At 42.9% G+C, this 20,804-nt stretch overlaps 1 long non-coding RNA gene across 1 annotated transcript in view; it reads right to left on the reverse strand.

Annotated features, from left to right (window-relative positions):
• Window positions 1–20,804, reverse strand: part of LOC147026502 (uncharacterized) — an 82,368-nt gene that overhangs the window by 54,264 nt on the left and 7,300 nt on the right. The window contains exons 2-3 of the long non-coding RNA XR_015058375.1: window positions 12,940–13,702; window positions 12,631–12,731 (exon numbers count right to left, since the gene is read on the reverse strand). This is a non-coding gene — a long non-coding RNA (uncharacterized LOC147026502). The remainder of the gene's footprint in view (window positions 1–12,630; window positions 12,732–12,939; window positions 13,703–20,804) is intronic.

The following is a 20,804-nucleotide window of genomic DNA, read 5'->3' on the forward strand; positions in this document are numbered from 1 at the left end:
TTGCTTTAGGAAGGAAGCGCGGGGATTTGCGATGGCATGCCATCGACTTCGCTCTCGTGCAGATGGAATACATACATGAAGCAAAACCCTTCTGTATTTTTGCTGCCATCTCTTCCAACAATATGTTTCCTTTTATTGTTTTTTTAACTGAATGACTATAATTTTCTTTTTCTGGTTCATCTATTTCCATAGATCTATTTCCTACTGATTGCCACTCAGACTCTCCCATGAAAGCATTGCATATTGGAATAAGAGAATCGTTCTGGCCCAGGTCCTGGACACCACTGGAGAGCACAGACACCGACCTTTCATCGACTCCTCCCGTTATGACAAGAGGTTGTGCAGCAAAACGCTGTTCGTTTTTGAAGTAAACATTGACTATCAAATTGTACATCTCACAAATTGCCTTTATCTGCAGGTTATCTGCAAATACGTCAAATTGCTCCATGTATGCCCGATATTGGTCTCTTGTAACTACACGCGGTGGTATTCCATCTTGGCCAGATGGATCAACCATTTCCGCAATGAACCCCGAGAACTGCTCCCAGAACTTGCATACATAATTAACAGTTTCTCGTCTCAGTTCAACGTGAATATTCTCATCACCCTCCACCAATCAAGTGAGACTTAAAAGTAAAGTTACCATCACCAAAATATTTTATTGACTAAAACTCATTATTCACAGCAGTAAATATCGCTGTAGCTACACTCACAAAACTTAACACACCACAGAGAGTTACAATACACATAAACTTATGAATTATTGCAATATACTAGTGTGGCCCCATAAGTGCGTGGCCGTACGTGAAAAAAAAAGAAAAAAAAAGTATTGTGACGTCAATCGTGACGTCATAGCACCGTGTCCTGTCATTGGTTTGGTAAATAAATGGCCATAACTTGGGAACTACTTGTCCGATTAATATCAAACCTTGGAAAGGCACATCCACAGCGCCCCAGCAATATAACTGGCAAGTTTAAATGAGATCGGAACAGTGGTTGTCGAGAAACAGCGGTCGCAGACACACACACACACACACACACACACACACACACACACACACACACACACACACACACACACACACACACACAGACAGACAGACACACAGAGATTGCTGGAATTATAGATAGACTAGCGATACCCGTGCACATGCACGGGATAGCAGTACAACATAGCTGGTAGCAGACGACAGAGCGTACACGGGGAATGACAAAAATACGCATTGTGCAAAATGCAAGTGGTACTATGGAACGCCAAAACTTCCCAAACATTGTCGGCATGTCCGCTAAGTGCCACAGCAATTTCATAGGGATCGTGTGACGGCGAGCCGAGTTTTTAGTGTGGAAGTTTGGTATTACAATAGATATATATATATATATATATATATATATATATATATATATATATATATATATATATATATATATATATACATATATATATTAGAATAACATTTTTGGATGTCACTATGGGATCTTTCAGTCATGTTGGAGTACCACAGAAGTTATATTTGCTTCATTCAATTAATGGTTTACAAATGTAAAAACGCAGACAAAAAATGTTAGTGAATCTGACATTAATTATGAAAAAATGAATGAAACAAGACAATGAAGCCTCTAAAGGTTTTCTTTTTTTGAAATTAAAAAAACTACAAAGGGACTCAATGGAGCACATACCTCCACCAGGCTGAAGAGTTCACATTTTGTATCCCACTAATGGGCTGGATCTGCAACTGGGACCTGAACCAAAACATCACCAATTTGGCATTATCAGACACGAAATCTGTCCAACAAGTTTTTGCCGAATCCGTCCATAACTTTATGAAGTATTGTGGGATATCTAATTTTTGGCCTTCACTCTCAATGGTGAAGAATAGCTTTAAAAATTATACTATCCTCATTTGGATTGTCACCAACATCTCATCAATTTGTCCGTGTCACATACTCAACCTGTCCAAACCTTTTGAGATATCTTGCTCACATCCAGCCAAACAGACAGGGGTCAAAATGCAAACTTCATCCATGCCTGTGTAGTGGCAGAAGTAAAAATAAAAAAAAACTTCCATAACCAGATACAGATCTTCACTACAAGTGAATCAATTCGTACTTCGCAGACCCCCAACCTGTCCACTAAGTTTCATCCAAATCCGTCCACTAAGTTCGCTCCCTGACACCCTGAGCAAGTGCTTCATGCTCCGTCATCCTGAGCGAGTGCTTCATGCTCCTTCACCCTGAGTGAGTGGTTCGTGCTTCGTCCTCCTGAGTGAGTCGTTGTGAAATAACATCAGATTTCTAAGCCATTTTCAGTATTAACGTATTTTCTAAATTACCGAGCCAAAATTTTTTCCACACAACATATGCAGCTGTTTATAAAGATGAATGTTTGTGAACATACTCCTGAAACTTCTATATAAATGCAACATTGTTTTTTGGTGAAAGCAACTAAAGGTTTCTGGGTTCTATAGAGTAAGTACTATAGTTGGTATGCCTGGTGTTGGATTATATTGGTTAGTGTGGTGGGCTTGGGATACTGGGATCCTGAGTTCAAATCCCCCTCGGCTGTTGAATTAATAGCTGGTGGGGTTGTCTCTGCCTGTCATCTTTCTGAGGTCGGCAAAATAAGTGCCAGCTTGCTGGTATCCTGTGCTGGAGTGGTGACCTGTTGAGGAGTGTGCCCAATAGCCAAGGAGACTGATTAGTCAGCACCAACGCTCTGCACAGAATGTGGTCCCAATGGATGGATGCATATAGTTGCTAATCACAATGTCTCCAACCTGCCAATCCCGAAAAATTCCCGATATCGGCCAAGCGTGTGTGTGTGTGTGTGTGTGTGTGTGTGTGTGTGTGTGTGTGTGTGTGTGTGTGTGTGTGTGTGTGTGTGTGTGTGTGTGTGTGTGTGTGTGTGTGTTCTTCATAAAGCAAAACATATTCTTTTTGCGAACTCCCATCTCTCTCTCTCTCTTTTCCCCATCCTTTTGCTCTACCCCTCCCAATACAGTGTAGTACCCTCCTCCCTCATCTCCTCTCTCACTCTCCCCTCCACTCTCTCTCTGTCTGTCTCTGTCTCTTGACATTTCCGGACCATGGTTAAGTCTGGACGGTGTTTGTCTCCGGACGTGTCCTGTCGTTGTTTATGTCCGTGCGGGAGTTTGTCTCCAGACGTGTCCAAGCAGTGGTTCTCTCTGGCCAGCTTGGCTCCGGATGCAGCTGCCGGGTGGTGTTTGTCTCTGGACACGTCTTGGCGGTGTTTGCTCTGGACATGTCCGGGCGGTATATACGTATGGACGAGAGTTCGTCTCCGGACTTGTCCGGACAGGAGTTTGTTTGTCTCTGGACGGGAGTTTGTCTCCAGACCGTGTTTATCGTATGACCGGTAGAAAATAGATTTCAGACATTATTTTGTTTCCAATTTGACTGTTATTCTCTGCAGAATCATTTTGATGAGATGGTGTGACTCGTAACTAACGCTCCACCGCACGTCTTTCTTCCTTTCCTTCACCCATCCTTGCTTCCCCTCCCTCCTCTTTCCTTTCCCCTCTACTTCTTCACTCTCCCCATGCTCTCTTCTCCACCTCACCTCTTTCCCCCTCCTTTTCTCCCTCCCTCCTTTAGTATTTCGATCAGCAAAGCGATGGGTGGTATTTGCGAGTTAAGCAATAAAATGACCATGTGATGTATGCCATGCATGTTTGTTTTGTTTGAATGTTCGATGTAAGTACAGTACATTTTGTTGCAACTGATAAGTGAGTAGAGGAAGTAATCGCAGCTTGCAGTGTAATGGTTTCACCAATTCACGTGAATTTTGTGGATGTGTCATAAAAAGTGACTGTACGTTTGAGGATTGTCAATTATCATTGCTAATTCGTGAGTGCCATGTATGGCAACACAGAACCTTGGTTATTCTGGACTTGGCTAAGCGGGACCTTAGTCTATGAAAGATTAATAATTTTCAAAGCAGGTGTTTGAAATTTCTATGTATTTCACATATTTTATGGGGGATCTTCACCAATGATGGATATGTACATTTGGATAGCTGCAGGGACAGGGGTCCCATATAATTGAAGTTGATTGTAGTAACTGTAAAAAGAATTGTATTTGAACATTTAATGTCTACATACATGATTAGTTGAATGAAAAGTTTCCAACAGCACGAGCTATAAAATGCCTGATTTAGTCGGTTATTTTTATGAGCACCATAAAAGGTGCAGTGAGCTCACTTAATTAATTTGGTCTTGTTTGTTTACCTACACTAGCTTCATTTTCTTGTTTAATTCATTACCTCTGCCACCAACGGTGGATTGCGGAGATGTTTCACCCTTATCAGTCTGTGTTAATTTTTTTGCTTGTGAACAAAATATCTCAAAAAATTGTGGACAGTTTCGGACGAAATTTGGTGCAGGGTTTGGATAAAGGACGAAATTATTAGATTTTGGTGAAGATCCGAATCCGCATCTGGATCCGAGAATTTTGAAAGTGATTTTTCACCATTGAGAGATAGATTGGGCCAAAAACGACATATAGCAGGATATCTCAAAACGTTGTGAACGGATTTGGATGAAACTTGGTTGATTCGATTTTGGTGAAGATCCAAATCCAGACTATCAGTGGGATACAAAATGTAAACTAATCAGCCTTGCGGGGGTCTGCGCTCTACCGAGTGCTCTTTTAGTTTTACATGATTCGCCAGTCATATTTGCTCACTTAATTAATTTGGTCTTGTTTGTTTACCTGTCCAGGCTTTGTTTTGTTGTTTCATTCATTTTACAATCGGTGTGCCTATACCCATCAGCAATAAATCAAAAGACAGCATGTTGTACCTCACAAACATATTGCGATATTGCATAGCTATCTATGAGTGTCAATAAGGATGTCAAATGACATAAAACACACGAAAATGATCTTTTATAACACGTGATTGTTGTTTTTAGGGCTGTGGCTGTTATTGTTGTTTTGTGTGCTCCTTCCGTGTACTTTTATATATTTTTCTATTGCTTTGAGAAATAATACTCCACATAATTTTGTGTGCTTCTCCAATGTCCTTCTAAAGGGTTCCTGCTGTGATAGAATAATAAATGTTACCTTTGGAACCACTACAGGAAGCTTCCATTCATGCTTCTTCTTCTTCCTTTCCTTACCCCCACAAGGAGGGGCTTTTAAAATCGGCATTTTTATAGTTAAAAAAGCATATAAGACCCAACGCTTCACTAATGGGAATACCAATCATTGATGTGATGGCTAATCTATGCCCTATGGGGCAAGAACAAAAAAGAAGATTCCTGGGAGACACTGCTCTCCGTGGAGGGAGAAACAGAATCGCATGTTGGCATTTGCAGTTTCACCACGTGTGCCCACTTACCCCTTCACACAATAACCGACTTTTAGTTATTCTTTTCCTCTATATTTTTGCATCACAAATCTTCCCACGAGTTTCCTGAATCCACCATAGTTGGACTTATTGAAATCTGTTGATCCTTTCTAAAGTTATAACACAACAGACAGACAGACAGACAGACAGACAGACAGACAGACAGACAGACAGACAGACAGACAGACAAACAGACAGAGAAGGCTCCTTTCATAATATAGATGGAAACAATTTTTATGAGCCCACAATTTTACAAATAAACACAATTTTATTACATCAAGTAAATCGATTATTAGCTTTCCAACAGAACCTTTTTGAGTATTTTCTGACAGCAGGAATGACGGACGACATTAAAGCTTGAGGCCCCGCTTCTTCTCCAATGATGAAGAAACTGGCTTTTGAAACCGTTATATTTTTGATTATAAAGGTATACGATTTTTTATTCCAAGTAAATCGATTATTATTAGCCTTCCAACCAAGTAAATTGATGATTAACTTTCCAAAGGTACCATTTTTAGCTCACCTGGAACAAAAATTGTTCAGGTGAAGTATTAGCATCATGTGGTGTCTGACAGTCAGTCAGGCAGTATGTAAACACATGGAGCTTCTCCAAAACTACACACACGATTTTGATGAAATTTGACCACAACCTTCATCACCCATGATGTACCAAAGTTTGGTCACAGCATTCAAAAAAAATCATGGTTTAAAGGGAGTCAAAGTGGGTCCAGGTTTGACCCCCCCAAAAATCCCAAAATAGGTATTTTCTTTCTTTTCTGAAACTACACACAATTTCGATAAAACCTAACCACAACCTTCATCACCCATGATGCTAAAACTAATAGTTCTATTTTCACCAAACTTTAGGGAACTTCTGAGGAGCAAGGCCTCCTGATGCCTTGCAAATCCCATAAATATTTGCATATTTGGTGGGTCAATTTTAAGGTCGATGGTCATGACGATTTCAGGATCAATACTTTTGACTTCTCAACAAGTATTCACCCGATTTAGACAAAACTTGAGAGGATCGTCACTTTATGGTGCTTTCTCAAGTTTGTTCAAACAATTAGCTAATTTTCATATTTTGTGGGTCATCCATGCCTACCAGTGGTTCCCTGGTTCCACAAGGTGATCACAGAGGCATTAACACTACAGTGCCTTCAGAAAGTATTCACACCCACTGACTTTAGTCACATTTTGTTGTGTTCGAGCCTGAATTAAAAATGGATTTTATTTAATTTTTTTGTCACTGATGTACGCAAAATATTTTACAATGACAAAATTAAAACGTATTTTCAGAATTTTTTACAAATTAATAAAAAGTGAAAAGCTGAAATGTTTTGTGTCAATAGGTATTCAACGCCCCCCCCACCCCCCTTCCAAACCCTCTGCCCCCTTCCCAGAGTCAATACTTTGCCGAAGCACCTTTGGCAGTGAATAGGATTTCAAATCTTCTTGGGTATGTCTCTATCAGCTTTGCACATTTGGATTTGGTAATTTTCTCCCATTCTTCTTTACAGATTTGCTCAACCACTGACTGACTGACTTGCTGACTGAATCAGTGACTTACTCACCTTCAGACACTGCTTGATCGTATAAGCTCAACTGACTAAAGTCCTGGTGAGCTAAGTCCAGGTGAGCTCGTAATGATTTAACCAGACAAGAATTCCTTTGCAAGAAGCATTCTTGTGGTTTTTTTTTAAAGTTCCGATTTATACTACAGAAATATGTACATTCCTTTTGGGAGTTCCAAGATGGCCGTGCGACGGCTTCACCATTGTGTGCACGTTCATGGGCTGAACCTAGATCCACTCAGTATCATCGAGATCAGTGTTGGAGACTGCAGATGTCAGTTGTAGCATCTCTTGTGAACCAATAATGGACAGGATTTGAATATTTTCTGCAGCTACAATCAACACAAATGAATTTTCACCATTTAAAAGAAAGTAGATGCAATGATTAAAAAAAACCTAAAATTGATAGCATTTTATATTTTAACTATAAGGGCACTCGGTAGAGTGCATACCTCCGCCACCTAATGCCTGATCCACGAGAACATGTCGGGCCTAGTATATTTTTTAAATATCATGCTGTACAGTACTATATCGTTTTTGGTCCTATTTCTAAATTGTGAAGAATCACTTAAAAAAAAAAATTATCGTATCCAGATCTGGATTCGAATCTTCACCAAAATAAAATGAATTCTTCCTTGTCACACACCCAACATGTCCACCAAGTTTCGTCTGAGTCCGTCCACAACTTTTGAAGATATCCTGCTATCTATCGTTCTTGGCCCTATCTCTCAATGGTGAAGAACCACTTTAAAAATTCTAGTAGTCGGATCCGGATCCGGATCTTCACCAAAATCTAATCAGTTCGTCTTTATCACACAACGAACCGGCCCACAAAATTTTATCCGGATCTGTCAACAAATTTTTGAGATATCCTGCACACAAACAGACAGACAGACAGAAAGGGGTGAAAACACAACCTCCTTCACCTTCGGTGGCAGAGGTAACAATCAGACTGTTTATGTGTTTTTCCTTTAATATGAACTCTTATTGTAAATGGCCAGCTCCAGATGCCAGTTGAAACCACTCCTGCCCCACTCTGGGGACACCAGAAGTATGCCCTGTGATTGTGCTTTGAAGTAAGAACCAGGAGTGCCACCTGAAAACTGCTGTCAGCAGTGGGCATGTCGCGGGCTCAAGCAGCCTTGGGGAGAAACAATGGCACACAATCGCAATGTAAAAATAGGAAAGAGGCAGAGTTATCTGGTTTTGGGGGCGGAGAGAGCTCATCAGTTGGCATGATCGATGGAAGAGTTCATTGAGGATGGCGAGTAAATTTCCAGCCATTGCAAGATGAGTTCCAAATTGTCACGACCACAAGATGTTTTGAAATGTGTTTGTAGAAACAACCATACTCTCAGTTAAAAGCTATATGTTGTAGTAAATTTAAATAGTTGTAAATGCATATAAATGAACGATTAAAATTTATGGTTATATGTTAAAAGTTTAGTTTCGCAGACACACATTGGCAGATTATAATACAAACTGCTTGATGTAATGAGCTAATTTTGACTGTGGATAGCAGTATTGTACTGCAAACTGTCTGGTAAGATTCGTGAAGATGCTGGAACGTTCTGAGATGTGTATATAATCTTGCGAGAGCGAGATTATATACATTCTTTGAGCTCTTTAAATCAACCTTGTGGACGGCCATTGTATGAGAGGACACTGCGATGGGAATCGAAGAATTGACAGTCCCAAAGGACGAGGTGAAGACGCGTGAGTTGTGCCATTAGAACTGGGACACTGGGCGGTGGAAAGAACTACTCATGGGAATCAGAGTTGGACGTTGCATGTCATGGTGAACTTCCTTATTTGACTTTGTATCTGTTTGTTTGAAATACAAGTTTCAAAAACGTTAGGCTGTTGATATGGTCATTGTAACGCAACTCGCAAGTCACAGACACCAATGACAAAGATCCTATTTGAGTGGTAGTTCACCACCTGTACGTACGTCAAGACTCGTGAAGCTTAAAGCTTGGTTGTAATCGATAGATGATGCATTGATTCAGACACCACGAACCACATACGCACACCAAAGGGAAGGAAAACCCTGAAGGTGCGCATGTATCCCACCACCGCCGACACTCGCAGATAATGTCCCCAACACATTTATTTCTCTCCGCATCCTCTTCACCCTCCCTGTTTCTGTGGCCAATAATGAGCGAAGCTTTTCTAAGCGAAGGTTGATCGAAACATACATTCATTCCTCAATGATACAATAAACACTTAGGCTATCCACTGTATCAATAGAACAAGACATTGTACAAAACATTCACTTAAAGGAACTAGTTTCTACATTTGGTGAACTAAAAGCACGAAAAGTGAAATTCTAAATTGTAATGATCAACATTGTTGCATGAACACATAATATGACATCACATGATCAATTTTACACATTATAATGTGCATTACTTTGAGTACCTATATTGTTCCAAGTGTAGCATAATGAGAAAATTCAATCAGTATCAGATGTATACTGATAATAGAGAATGACAAAAGAGCAGGAATATATTTAAAAACAAAAATATTAGGACGGAATGGGTGCAGACAAAGAAGATTCATTGGAATGGCTAAGAAGAGGTCAGCTCAATTTGAATGCAGAATTAATCATTATTAATGCCCAATACCAGAGATACGACATAAATGGCTTTAATAAAATGGCAGGACTGAGCCAATCAGCCAAGCATATGTTCTGCAAGGTATAAACAGAAAGGACGAGCCACCTCCTATCCGGATGTAAAAAAAAAAAAACTCGTGTCAGAACAGCCGTACATACAAAAGTACAACAGGGTTTGCAGAGTAAGGCACTGGCACATCTGCAAAAACTTAAATATCCCAGTCCCAGAAAACTCATGGAAACATGAACCAAAAATGATAATTGAGAACAACGAAGTCATGCTCACATATTACGTGATGATACCATCGAGCGTGAACATAGCAAACAAAGCATTGCGACCGGATATAGTACTAAAAAAGAAAAACGGCATTGTTAATTGAGGTATCAGTTCGCAGTGATTTTGGCCTAAACAATGCAGAAATCAAGAAAATGACCAAATACCAGGACCTCAAAAAAGAAGTGAAAGAATCCTGGAAGCTGAAGAGTGCAAGAATTGGGCCACTGATTATAATTGTAGCAACGGAAATTATGAAGAAGAATCTTTCGGAAATGTTTAAAATCATCCTTGGGGATATTAGTACAAACAAAGTGCAGTTGAAAGCTGTCCGGGGCTCAGCGACGATACTTAAAAGAGCCCTCAGAACAAACTTTGAGAATATCAAAACTTCACAGCTTATTCTATGAATCGTGACCACCCTTACCGAAACGGAGGTGGATACTTTGAGACCTTGGTGGACTCCATTCCACATTCTGAAACCAGCAAATTGGGATAACAACCAACGATATATGCATGCACGCTTTTTCTCTTAGTACTATGTAGTTCACAAGTAATTTTAGCCAACATTTTTTTAACTTGTATCCTTGTGTTTTACGTGTTGACAGACAATTGTCTAAATGTGCTCACTTGCATACACAACTCAACATAAGTGAAAGCATTTTGACAAAGAAACTACAAATAATACATATTCTGACAATCTTGCATTTTCGAAAAGCATATTATATAAATAGAACTCAGTTTAACAGGTAACCATGTGGAGTATCTATTTAATTACAATGTGCTTCATGCTCCTTAAATGGTGAAATACTAGTGCTGAGTCGCATGAGGTGTAGTGCTCATTAAAAAACAAAATTACAGTCAACGTCATTTATGAGGGACCTAATTTTCAGAAATATTTATTTGTATTTTACATCTTTTTGAGGAAATATCGTCGATGACGGACCATTTTGCATGGCAACAGGGAGTTCATCTTCACCGAAGTTGACAGTATTTTCAGTACATCACGAGAAGCTGGTTGGCTGCAATAGTTGTGCAGATAATTATTGACCGTTGTGCTGATATATTTCCCTCTTCATTTCCACCAGTCTGAACAGTGCACTCAGCATCCCAATACCATATACATATCTCTTGCCTTTCCAGTTCATTTCACTCTCCATACTGAAATTCAATTGTTCATTTACGAGATCAATGGCATGGCATTTTTAAGATTGCTTACAAGTGAACACTTCAATTGTGAAGGTGCTTTGTCATTGATCAGAAACCATACAGTTTCGGGCTGATTGTGCTGGATGGAAACAACATTGTGGCCAGAATTTCCCATCATTGAGTAATACTGGATGGCAACATCAATCTTGTAGTGGTTTTCAAATATGTTTTGCCACATAGAATCAAAGTTTTCAATGGAAACATCCACATGGTCTAACCTGAAACTGCTGGAAGGTGTTGAGCCACATTACCAAGTAGAGTTTGTCATCAGGAAAATCAAATTACTGAATCTCTGAATGTTGCTTCGAATTGTCACCTTTCCAGGCACATTGGTGGGTCAGTGACAAGAATTTCAACAAGTTCATTCAGAAGCAGGTTCAAATCGATGAGCTTGCAGCCAACCGACACTCCCCAGAAGGCACAGAAAACACTAGACAGAAGAACACCTTTTGCTTTTGAATGAATATCCAGGACAATTTGCTATCCAACCTTTTTCCTTTGGAAGATAAGATTTTACATATCCCTGAATGGAATGGTTGCTTTCATTGTGATGCCTTCTCTTATATTATTTTTTGATCCCAATTAGTTATACTATACTTTTACTAGCAGTACCCATGGATATGTAAAATATACCTTCAAGTCTCAACTCTAAAGCCCCTATATAAGAGAGTTGTGACACGGAGAGTCCCGGAAATTTCTGTGCATGTGGATTATGGGCGCCATTTTGTTTCCATTGAACGAGCACACGAAAGCTGATTCTTTTGAAATGGCAGGATGCTGTGCCATAGGATGTACCAATCAATCAGAGGAGGATTTTAATTGTATAGATTCTCTGGAGATGCCAGAGGAAAAAATTGGGAAAACCACTCACTCGTCTGAGATGGAAACCTACTTTGGGGTCGTTTTTGTGCCTGGTAAGTTGTAGTCCTGTCTCTGTACATGTATATGTGGTGCTGTAATGATATTGTTGTTGGTGGTTGGGTATAGAGAGTTTTTAGACCTATCCCAAAATGCCATGCATGCCACCATGTTAGTTGTATTCACTTCCCTGGCAACGATAATATCAGTTGCTCCACAATCCAGCACGTTTATCTCGTTATTCTGACTTTCAGCAATTAGTGTGGTCTGTTATGTCAGATATTGGACCCTAACGCGCATTTCCGGAAGAAGGCACCAAATTTGGCATGAAGTTAGTGATGGACCTATCAAAGGATTTTGGCCCCGTAGGCATTCTGGGAAATGAATGTGGCTGCCATTTTCCAAGATGGCCGACAGGCTGATTTTAATTCAATGTTGATGAAGAATGTATCACTATATGCACCTTAAAATGACAAAAAATCAATGTCCTGATTTCACCTACCCCTACTAAATCAACCTCAGTCTTTTCAAATATAACAAAGAAATTGACCTTTGGTGACCCGTGGTCAGCCATTTTTCAATATGGCCACCACAATCTCATCGACGAAGCATTTTCTAAGAATCAAACTTCTCACCGTGGTCTCATTTTATACAGTTGCACTTGCATAGACGGGTGCACTGCAGTTCGGCACGGTTGCATTTGCAAATCCGGCAGTCTGTTTTGCATTTGTACCTGATGAGTTGTTGACAGGCCTTTGAGATGAAGGCATGTATTGTCCAAATTGGCTCCCACTTGCCATCGCTCTTCCTTCATCCAAAACCCGACTGTGTAGCCTGCGGACGATTGGGAATGGGGCTCATCATCCAAATACCGGTTTGGTATATGGCACATTTGATATGCTGACATCAGGCATCGTGGAAAAATGAGAGGCATCATGGATAAATATCATGGAAAATGAAAAGGTAGTTCGCATACTCCAAAGTCAAGAAATTCTCATTAGGATTAACTGATGGCGGGCTCTGAAAGAGTATCGAATCTTACCTCAGTAGGTGGTAATCTATCGAGACTTCACAGATTGCCAACAGAAGTGGTTTTGCCGAGCCTTGTTCACTGTGATACCACTGTCCAGCGATTGGTCGTACATTGCACAAACAAACTTCTCAATCTTTTTGAAGTTAGGTTGATCAGGAATAGTAAATGGATTCTGGGCAATTTCAAGTAATGCCTGCAGAAGCTCGGGACAGAGGGCCCATGCCATCCAGGCAGTTTTCTTTCCTTTCCAAGCGAAGGCTGATGTGGTGTCAGAGCCTGTTACGGCGTGAAAGGCTGGCAGACATGTGGACTTTTCCTCACCGAGATGATGGAAGATGGTGTTTATGTGGAGACTGTTAAGATTCTTACCGAATCCCATCCCCACCCAAACGTCGACATCAGGGTAAGTCTGCAGCACTGAAGCAAACACTCCCAGAAGAATCACGACGACATCCGTGTCCACGGTCCTGATCTGAATCTTCATGTGACCCATCGATAGCGCATGGAACAAGTGAACGATTAGCTTGGTGTTGGCTTCCTCGTGATCGCAGGTCACCATCGTTCATACTGTGCCGATGGCAATGGTTTCTTCCCGCAACGTGAGGAAAACTACCTTGTTTGGGAAGGTACACTGTGATGCTTTGCCAGATAGAAAATCGAACAGCTCTTCCTTGTTCTGGTTGTTTTTCAGGAAGTTGCTCCACTTGGATAACTTCGTTGGACCAAACACCTTCCACCGACTTCCACTACCGCGCTTTTCTCGGGTATACACCTGCGGATAATAAACAACGACATACAGTGATGTATGAATAACTGAAAAGTTCTGTTGAGTGTTAAGTAAGAAGCATTGCCCCTTCATTTGATCGAAGGATTACCAACATTTAAGGTCATATTAACTGAAATTATTACAAACCCAAAAAGTCTTCATCCTACCCTCACAAACCTAAGGCGTCAATCCCCTCCCCAGTACAAGCTTTCAAACCACATCCCCACCCATCATGGTTGCCTGTCCAACTCACAAACCCACAGGATGTGCAGAAAGGAAATATGACAATAAACAACCGAAAACCAATTATCTTCTTCCTGATGCATATACATGCACATTGTTCAAAGTAAGTAATTACATCAGACAAATTTCTAATGGCATGGGTTTAAGCCCTGCTTGAGAGAATGCCACATAGTTTTTTGGGTGGTGTATAAGTTAACAGACCACTGCCTCGATCGCTGAGGCCGATCTTCACAAGGCCCGTGACAACTATTGGCTAAAAATCCTATTAACTGTCGCTTTAGTAGTTTTACAATAAATGGAAAATCTATGGTGAGGGTATGGAGATTGTGAATAGGATAGCTCTGAGACGTCGAGGACCAACATGGCGGCTATAAGATTTTTAATGAAATAAGAAATTGTGGGTGGAATCAGGAGAACTGTCGAACCAATGGGTAGAACGGAATGTTACAGAAACACACGCACGCACGCATGCACGCACGCACGCACGCACGCACGCACGCACGCACACACACACACACACCTGGATGAACACCTCAATATTATCACAACTGCAAGAACTGATTAATACAAGTCTGGAGATGGCGATGGTTCGCGAGCAATGTACACGGTTCGCCTTTTTTTTTTGACCTTCGAGTGGACGCCAAGGGCAAACTGGCAGGAATCGGGAAAAACGTAAATGATGAAAGTTGTAGTACTCGAAGAGCACTACTTACATACCAACTTTCATTCGAAACAGTTGAAAACTCTAGGAGCTCAGGTCAGGTCAGGTATGGGAGCATGTGCCAGAACAGCGCGTCGCTGCGTCCACTTTCCGCCGGTACTCCAGGGGCCTCCGTCTGGCCATCCCCCAGGCAGATGCCAGGCCCATCCCCATCTCCTTGAGATGATGGTCAACCTGCTGCAACCACGAGGCACGTGGTCGGCCCACTGGCCTCTTCCACTCACGAGACTCCCCTCCACTCAAGAGAATCTGGTGAGCAGGATCAGTGTCAGGAAAACGAGCCACATGTCCATACAGCCACAACTGACGCTCACGGACTATGCAGGTGACAAATCTCATCCGAGTCTCTCTCAGCAACCGCTCGTTGGACACGAAATCCGACCAGCAATAGCCAAGGATTCTCCGAAGAGACCTGGTACCAAAGGAATTAAGTCTCCGTCTCTGATCCTTGGTCAGAGTCCAAGTCTCGCATCCATAGAGCAAGACTGGAAGTACCAAGGACCTGAAGACTCGTACTTTCGTCCTCCCGCACAGGTACTGGCAGTGCAACACCCCATGATCCAGTGAATCCATGACTCCACAGGCCCGACCCAGACGTCTATTAACCTCTGACTCACAGCCAGCAGAGACATGAATATCACTGCCAAGGTAAGTGAATCTCTCCACGACCTCAACATCCTCACCAGAAACAGACACAGACAGGACAGCAGCATGCAAGATGTCACCAAAAGCCTGGATCTTAGTTTTGACCCAAGAAACCCGTAATCCCAGCGGCTCCGACTCCTCATTCAGCACCTCGAGGGCCCCCAAAAGGATATTTAAAGTCTCCGCAAAGATGACTGCATCATCTGCAAAATCAAGGTCTGAGATCTTGACATTCCCAAACGATGCACCGCAGCTTGATCTCTCTGACATCCTCCCTAAAATCCAGTCCATACATGTGCTGAAAAGTGTGGGGGCCAGTACACACCCCTGACGAACTCCAGTAACAACTGGAAATAAGTCAGAGATGGTACTAGCACACTTAACAGCACTCTCAGTACCAGAGTAGAGTTCAGACATCAGATCGATCAGTTTTGGTGGCACCCAACGAAGACCAAGAATCCTCCAGAAGACATCCCGATTCACTGAATCGAACGCTTTACAGAGATCAACATAGGCTGCAATCAGCCCCTGCCGAAACTCTCGTCTGCGTTCGGTGAGGACACAAAGAGCAAGGATACGGTCAATCATTGACCTCTTTGGTGTAAAACCATGACTGCTCTGGACGCTGGTGCTGAAGCAGATGGTGGCGAACCCTATCAAGAATTATCCGAGCAAAGACCTTGCCCGGCAATGTTAGCAGCATCACCCCTCGATAGTTGTTGCAGTCTTGGCAATCACCCTTCCCATTCCAGAGAGGAACAACAAGGACCCTCTTCCAACCAGTTGGGATGATGCCTGTGTTCCAGGCAGAGCACAAAACTGCATGCAACGACATGAGTGCAGCATTTCCACCAGCCTTGAGAAGTTCAGCATGGATGCCACAGATCCCTGGAGCTTTGCCCCGTTTCAACCGGTTCACCGCAGCCCATGTTCCCACAAGCGAAGGTGGACCACAGTTGATTTGAGGGTCAGCAACAGGGATTGCAACACCCTTGATGCCCAACTCGACAGCTGGGGGATCAGCCTGGTACAACCGCTCAAAGTAACCGGCCCAGCGGGCCTTCACTTCAGACTCCTCTGTCAAGAGCGTACCACTCTCTGCTCTAACTGCAGTGCTCCGAGAGATGGGCTTGGATGAACGCAATGCGCGAATTCCCCTGTAAGCGGGACGAGAATCACCTGTCCACAGGTGATGCTCTAACCCCTCACAGATTCCTCGCACATAGGCCTCCTTGTCCACCCTCAGTGCACGTACAGTTTTATGCCTCAGCTCCCTGAACAGCTCAGCTCTGCCATTCAGCCTGGCCGTGCGACTCTGGTCAATGGTATCCAGTGTCCCTTGAGAGACAAAATTCTTCTTTGCTCTGCGTTGAGTTACAAGACATCCACCGGCAACATCAAGGATGGTGGTCTTGAAGGCACTCCACAACTCTTCAGGAACCCCCCAAAGCACCCAGACCCCCCAAGTGTCCACTCAGCCTGTTCGCAAACTCCTCAGCTACTCTCTCATCCCTGAGCTTGCCAACATCCAGCCTCGGCTGGGATGGTACCATTCTCCAGGATTTAAGGTGCAGCTTTAGAGTTGCAACAACAAGCCTGTGGTCAGTATTGAGGAACAGAGCACTCCGGTAGACCCTGCAGTTCTGGATCATCCTCCAGCGACCGTCAATGAGGACATGATCAATCTCCTTTGCCGCACCGCCAGCGTTGGAATACCAAGTCCAGCGATGGGCTTGTGGGTGCTGAAACCATGAACCAGCCACCCTAAGTCCATGACTTCTTGCAAAATCAAGAAACTTCGTGCTAATCTGGTTCATAGTTCCTGACCCATGGGGACCAACACACATCTCAGAACCATCCCAATCAGTTCCAGTCAATGCATTGAAATCCCCCAAGACTAGAAGTGTATCTCGTCTGGGGCACTGATCAACCACAGACTCTCGCGTGGCGTAGAATGCATCCCTCACGGTGAGATCACTCGCCTCAGTCGGAGCATAAACAGAGACCAGAGAAATGACACCTAAGGAGTGATGAATCCTTAATCTCATAATACGCTCGTTAACTGGTGTTACCTCAATTATCATTGGGGTCAGCTTATTGGACACAGCTACAGCAACTCCTTGGGTATGGTAACCATCAGAGTGACCAGACCAACAGTAGGTGTAACCACCCACCATTATCTCACCGCATTCCGGTCTCCGAAGCTCAGAGAGAGCTGCAATCCCAATGCCCAAACGCTTGACCTCAGATGATAACAGAGACAGGTGATCATCCTCTCTTAGGGATAGGATATTCCAGGCACCCACCCGAAGGGACCGCCTCAGGTTAACCCAAGGAGACAGCCGTCTGGTTGACGACACCTCAGCACCACTCCGACACACTCTCCCGCAATCTGACCCAGGGATACCCAGGGATAGGAGCTCGATGCCCAATTTATTGATTTTTTTGACATTTTCTAAGTTTGTGACCTTGTGACCTTGACCTTGGGACGAAAATGAAAAATCGAGCTCTGTGGGGCTCTGCAGGTGCCATTGGGCTAACCAAATACTGAAACCCCTGCGAGATTCGACAAACCCCCTCGGAGAAGATATAAATTGAAATCGGCTACCCCCTAAAAACACATGTTTTTTGGGCGTGGCTCCACCCATAATGGGCGCAGCACGCCATTCTCTGGAAAACACAACTAGATCATGATATAAACCTCCCACCCAAATTTTATCAGGATCGGATCAAAACCCACGGAGCTATGCTCGGGACAGACAGACAGACAGACAGACAGACACACCCATAACGAATATAGTGGTCACTTACTGACTCGTGAACCAATAATGTGCATGCTGAACTGCCATTTTATTGATAGAATGAAAGTAATCTGTTGAGTCGAAGTTGAGATCATAATGTTGCATGCGGCAGCAATTTGAATCATATTATAAAAATATGGTATATGGTATAATGCCTTAAAAGGAGCAACTTACCACCCACCCAACTATGCATCCTAAAGCAAAGTTTTCGGAGGTTTTGAGCAAATAAAAAAAATTGATTGTTTAATTTCATTTAAAAAGTAATGAGAAGCAGCACACATGGAGGTGTAATTGATGCAAAATTTGAAAGCATTTGGTTCAGTAGAAGCTGGAATCGAGATTTCGCCTTGAAATGATAAAAGTTGCGAAGCGCCGATTTGAGTCATATTAGCGCCAGCTTGCTTTTATTCCACACCCTGCACTGGGATTCGTAATATATGTGGAAGGTAAACAGACAGCAAAATGCCAGTTAGAAATAAGTAAAGCTGTTAGGGTTTTGTGTTGTATTTGCAGAGGGATCAATTATCTACTCTAAATGCATGCGGTGTGTGTGTGTGTGTGTGTGTGTGTGTGTGTGTGTGTGTGTGGGTGTGTGTGGGTGTGTGTGGGTGTGTGTGCGTGTGTGTGGGTGTGTGTGGGTGTGTGTGGGTGTGTGTGGGTGTGTGTGGGTGTGTGTGGGTGTGTGTGTGTGTCCTCCATAACACTAAAAGCAAGAAACGTAGCAGCTTGAAACTATGCATGCATACTAAGAATACTTCAAGGAAGTACAAGAGTGAAAATTGGTTGTTGGGGTTAATTAAAACACACTTTTTGAAGATAATTAATGGCCTTATTTAATTATATCTTTTATCAAGTACTCCTCGGCCACCTCGCTCTCTGGGGCCTTAGGCATATCCTGTGTTACCTAAGTGGGGTCTGAAGCCGCCATGCTTTTTGGTCTGCTCAACCACGCTTTGACTTGGAACAGGCTGCAACAATTTCTCGCAATAAAGTTTTTTTTTGTTCACTTTCCTCACTCATATTATTAAATGCTGGATCATCATACCTACAAATCGCGAGATACATTGTAATGTTTATAAACGCCTGGAGATGCCAGCGTTTGTGGCTTAATTCAATTTCCGCACATGAAATAACCTCTAGAATCTCTTAAACCAAGCCAAATTACAAGATTTAAGCTCCTGAATTGAACTTAGCAGCAGTTCCAACTACTAAAAAAAAAAAAAAAAAACCTGTTCACTTGTCTAATTCAGACATAGTTTGATATTTTTGGCATTTCTGGGAGGTGTTTAACATGACTGATCGGTGATCGCTAATCGCTGCCAAGCCTGCTGTTCCTTATTAACTGTTCTGTTGGCATGCTTCCTTAAGTACTTAGGCCACTTGGCGAGTGCTCTACAATATTCACACTGTAACTGATGGCTGTTCACTTTCCTCAAATATGTTCATTTTGGACATATTTGATATATTAGGCATGTCGGGGAGGTATATGTTTAATATGATGGTTCGGTGATTGCTAATCTCGTGCCAAGTGAGCCGTTTCTTATCAACCGTTTCGTTGGAGTGTTTCAGCCACTTGGTGAGCACTCTACAATATTCACACTGTTACTGAGTACTATATCAAATGACTTGAACAAAGTTCAGGGGCTATTCATGTGCGTTGGCCATGTGTTTTTCTCTAGTGCAACAGGTGATTGCTGGTTCGCTGAAAATGTGAAATTTTATTTCACAGGACGTTTCCCCTTTTTGTGTTTTCTTCCATTATATGACCCGTCACTTTGGCATAGATAAATACAAATAAAAATTAAACGTTTAGTTTTTAAAACTCTCTCCCATCACACTCCTTCCCTCTGCTACCCTACCCCCTCCCTTCTGTTGAGAGGACTGTAGCATGTACGAATCAGATTCAGAGTGAGTGACAGGAGGTCAGGTTCGATCTGTGACCTGCTACAGGTACCATGTAAACCTGTACTAACCTGTTCCATGGTCGGGTTGTCGGCGACTAAACCGTCTCCCCCACCAGGTTTTCTGGTGAGGAGGGTGTTTGGATATGGACACCCAGCAGGATTAAAAACAAAACCTGTCAAAGGGCGGAGGAGCTCCTTGTGAGCCAACGGCCATCCATATCTAGTGCCCAACTGTGTCTGCGGACGTCCTCCTGCAGTTGGGGTCACTTCTTATTAGGAGGTTGGTAGCAGGATTTGCACTCCGGCCACCGTAAAACCCTTCATTCCGCAAAACGCAAAAACGCCAAGAAATCTGAAAACCCACTCCGTGGGGGGTACCTTCTGTGCAGTTTCCCTTCGCAGGGCAGCTCACCGGATGATGGGATTGGGGCAAAGCCTTCAGGACCCCCAATCTTTGATGATAGGAGGGAAACCACGGGGTAGCATTCCCGGGTCAGATTGTGGGAAAGTGTGTCGGAGTGGTGCTGAGGTGTCGTCCACCAGACGGCGGTCTCATTGGGTTAACCTGAGGCGGTCCCTTCGGGTGGGTGCCTGGAATGTCCTATCCCTGAGAGGATGATCACCTGTCTCTGTTATAATCTGAGCTCAAGCGTTTGGACATCGGGATTGCAGCTCTCTCTGAGGTTCGGAGACCGGATTGCGGCGAGATAATGGTGGGTGGTTACACCTACTATTGGTCTGGTCGCTCTGATGGTTACCATACCCAAGGAGTTGCTGTAGCTGTGTCCAATAAG

This window comes from Eptatretus burgeri, chromosome 5, assembly GCF_056783735.1.
Source record: "Eptatretus burgeri isolate ZD-2024b chromosome 5, Ebu_testis_v1, whole genome shotgun sequence".
Lineage (NCBI taxonomy): Eukaryota > Metazoa > Chordata > Myxini > Myxiniformes > Myxinidae > Eptatretus > Eptatretus burgeri.